General features: G+C 41.5%; 1 pseudogene; it reads right to left on the bottom strand.

Moving 5' to 3' along the window:
• Positions 1-1,406: 1,406 nt before the first annotated feature.
• Positions 1,407-2,968, bottom strand: LOC114226501 (E3 ubiquitin-protein ligase ARIH2-like; annotated as a pseudogene).
• Between the last annotated feature and the right edge of the window lie 1,378 nt (positions 2,969-4,346).

Here is a 4,346-nt window from a genome sequence, read left to right as displayed (position 1 = left end):
CACCTCACACCAGTCAGAATGGCTAAAATTAACAAGTCAGGGAACGACAGATGTTGGCGGGGATGTGGAGAAAGGGGAACCCTCCTACACTGTTGGTGGGAATGCAAGCTGGTGCAACCACTCTGGAAAACAGTATGGAGGTTCCTCAAACAGTTGAAAATAGAGCTACCGTTCGATCCAGCAATTGCACTACTGGGTATTTACCACAAAGATACAAATGTAGGGACCCGAAGGGGTACGTGTACCCCAATGTTTATAGCAGCAATGTCCACAATAGCCAAACTGTGGAAAGAGCCAAGATGCCCATCGACAGATGAATGGATAAAGAAGAAGTGGTATATATACACAATGGAATATTATGCAGCCATCAAAAGGAATGAGATCTTGCCATTTGCAACGACGTGGATGGAACTGGAGGGTGTTATGCTGAGTGAAATAAGTCAATCAGAGAAAGACATGTATCACATGACCTCACTGATATGAGGAAATCTTAATCTCAGGAAAGAAAGTGAGTGTTACTGGAGTGGTTGGGGGTGGGAGGGATGGGGTGGCTGGGTGATAGACATTGGGGAGGGTATGTGCTACGGTGAGCGCTGTGAATTGTGCAAGACTGTTGAATCACAGATCTGTACTTCTGAAACAAGTAACGCAACACATTTTAAGAAAAAAGAAAAAGAAGAAGATAGCAGGAGAGGAAGAAAAGGGGAGTATGTCAGAGGGGGAGACGAACCATGAGAGATGATGGACTCTGAAAAACAAACTGAGGGTTCTAGAGGGGAGGAGGGTAGGGGGATGGGTTGGCCTGGTGATGGGTATTGAGGAGGGCACGTTCTGCATGGAGCACTGGGTGTTATGAACAAACAATGAATCATGGAACACTGCACCAAAAACTAATGATGTAATATATGGTGATTAACATAACAATAAAAAAATATATGTGTGTGTAAATAGCAATGTGAATTCAGTTCAATTCAACAAATATCATTAAAGTCTGTACAAAGTATTTTTCAAACACTCCAATGCCAATTTATTTTTAAAGGGTTTTATGTAATTCTATGGTTTGCCTTTTTTTGGTATGATTATACATATTTGAAAATCACAAAGTTGTAAAGACCTAATCTTATTAATAGTCATTCAGAAAAAAACTTTTCCCTTCCTCTCCACAACCATCCAGTGGAAATTAAGTCTTAAAAAGAGGCCAGTTCAACATGGCCTCTACCCTGGTAGAAACAAAAAGAGAAAAGATGAGAAGAAAACAGAAATTGACTAAGTGTGTGTGGCCAGTGTCTCCCAGAGTGGGGCACCAATTGTTGCCTGGAGTCATGAAAGGTCACCCGGAGGATGAATCCTTCCTAAGGATTCCTCGCAGCAACATATTCCTCACTTCAGCATGTCCATGTCCCAACCTATGTGTCACGGAAATCCTTCAGCAGCCTTTTCCTCCACTGCTCTGCTGTGTGCATCTTGTTCTCTAAGTCCCCTGTTGTCATAGCTGTCTGCACACTCCACTTTCCATGACAGGTTTTGATCTCAGCCTCCAGCTGAGCCTTCTCGTATTCCAGCAGCTTCTTCCTGGGTCCAGACTCCATGTAGTACATATACGGGCACGTGTACTGCAGGGTGTATCAGCACTTGGCCAAGAACATGGCAGCATTCTGTAGGTGCTGTCAGTCATTCCGGGTCCCCAGATTATTCATGCCCCTCTCCTGAATCTTCCCATGAATCCTCTGGTATATCTGTGCCTCCAGCTGCAAGCTCTTGTGCTTTTTCCACCTCTCAAAGTAGAACAAGTACTACTTGAGGGCTTCCCTGGCCTGGGCTTCCTGGCTCTGGTCGACAGTGTCAGAGTTCTACTTGTACCAACTGTACTCATAGTACTTGTTGCTGTGGGTCTTCTAACCTCCTAGACATATCCAGTAGAAGTCATGGTTACGTTTGGAGCATCACATGTGATTGCAGCTTTTGTTCTTCTCAAGGCAGGTATTGCACTTGCAACAGTCTTTAGTGTGAGCATCTATGTAGTTGACTCTTTCAGAGCTATCAGCACATTTTGAGAGTCATTTCCGGATTGTGGCATAGTCTGTGGGGGCGTGATACCTTTGACGACACTTGAAACAGAAGACCTCATTGCATTGATTGGACTGTACTTAGCAAGCTCTGGGCTCCTATACCTGAATAACCAGGGGGCAGTCTGCAATAGGGCACGGCTGGAGCTGGTAATGACTCTCCACATAGCCCCTGAAGAGGTAGCCCCAGTATCAGTCTGTTAATTCTTCATCAGGCAGCGATGGAAACACGAAGTTCTCTGGTGTTTGGAGTGGACAGTCCTGAGCTATGTAAGAAGACTCCCACACCCACGCCATCCAAGTACTGAACTGTGCTGCTCCCAGAAGCTACAACAAAACTGTTGCTGATAAGCCAGAGAAAGTAGGTTTTCCTTCTGCACAAATTGCATACACACTGTGTAGTGGTGAGGGGGGTGGGCTGTAGGGACATGTTTTGAGGGATGGGGTTGAACTTGAGCCTCAATGAGCAGCTGAGGAGAATCAGACTTGTGTCTGTCCAGTATCTCTGCAACTTGCCAGTGGAAATTAACTGTTTAGCAACTAAATGAGATACCAGGGCCATAGGGAGGATATGCTAATGGCAGTGAGCATCACTGGTCTTTTGGACAGAGGCTAGGCTGGTTGTGTGCTCATTGAGGCCACCCTTGAACTCTTTATAGATCAAGCGGTGAACAGGTACTCATCAAGATCAAAGGCTCAGCCTCCTGCTGCTCCACATTGCAGGTTACTCCCACTTAATAGTCCTCTGTGTCCCCCAGGATCAAAGGCTTCAGCCTCCCGCTGCTCCACATTGCAGGTTGCTCCCACTTAATAGTCCTCTGTGTCTCCCAGGGTCCTCATCCTCTTCTTCCTCACAATTTGGGTCATAGTCCTCCTCATTGCCCCTGGCTATTCATGTTCACAGATATCCTACCATCCAGCCAAGCTACAGATCAGGAAAGCAGGGTTTTTTCAACTCCCCTCAAACTTTACCACTTTCTCAAAGGCATTGGTGTTTTTTTGTCTTCTGTTATTCTTGAAGATCTTTCAGGAAGATATCACCCCAAATATTCTATGTCATATAATTTCCATTGGGAACCATGGCCCATGGCCACTGAGCCTAAACGGGCCAGACTGGGTCTGGCTGGGCCAGAGGGATCTGACACAGGCGCGCTAGTGGGGTGACTCCCAGGCTCCTTCCTCCCACGAACGGTCTCCATAGCTCAGAAGTGCTCTGTACAAAGTATGTTTTATGTGGTAAGACAGTATAGACACATATAAATGTATGTCTTTTTAAGACTACTTATTTTTTTACTTTTGTTATGGACCCATAACAAGAAAACATCTATTTAGTCAATATGTGCACGTGCTCACTCTTTAATTGGTTTAATTTTGCGCATGTTTATGAGGATAAATTTGAACTGAAAAAAAAAGTGTCTATTTCTTTACTGATTCATTGGTAAATTGAGATCCATAGTTTTTTCTAAATTAATTTCAAAGGTGAAAACTAAATATATGGCTCCAGATGTTACTAAATGTTCAGAAACATGAAATGAAAGAGAAAAACAAGTTAAAGTTTGAAAAATTAGGATTTATTTGGGATTTTTTTTTAGAAAAGTACTATATTTGGAATTAGCGGAAAGATAATTATAACTGACATGTCACAATAAGTCAGCAGGATGAAAGGTACAGCATAGGGAATATAATCACTGGTATCGTAATAGTGACAGAGGGTAGCTACACTTGTGATGAGCATGGAATAATGTATATATAGAGTTGTCGAATTTATTATGTTATACACTTGAAACCAATGTAAAATTGTGTTGCAGCTATACTTCAAAACAAAAAACCTGCCATATCACCCTGAGTTTTGGAAAAATAAGTGAAATAATGTTCCATAGATTGATAAGGATAAGAAAATGTGAAGTTCAAAGCATTTAGTTTTTTTTAAAAGTTACTTACACAAAAGATTTTGACTCAAAAAGTGTAAGTTCATAACAAGAAACTATCTAAAAGTTACTTAAAATTTGAACTTTGACAAATGAGTTTAACGTGACCTACCTTATATAATTGAATTTTGTACTTCAGATCTAATTAGTGTGAGCTTCTTATACTTCCAGTAAATAAAAATTGATTGAATTTAAATTTTTATAAGGGAAAATTGAATGTAAATAAGGTTGAAGAAATTCTAATTGGAAATATTCATTGTTCTTGAATTCATTTGTTTGATGATGTCAATTACGAGAACAGAAATTATCATGAATTGGGGTATTATTTGATCTTATTTCATTCTAATTAATG

The sequence above is a fragment of the Eumetopias jubatus genome, unplaced genomic scaffold (genome assembly GCF_037043125.1).
Source record: "Eumetopias jubatus isolate StellerSeaLion01/CBP00866 unplaced genomic scaffold, mEumJub1_p1.0 scaffold_7, whole genome shotgun sequence".
NCBI classification, from domain to species: domain Eukaryota; kingdom Metazoa; phylum Chordata; class Mammalia; order Carnivora; family Otariidae; genus Eumetopias; species Eumetopias jubatus.
The sequence above is the reverse complement of the archived record's forward strand: the minus strand, read 5'-3'. Positions and strand labels throughout refer to the sequence as shown.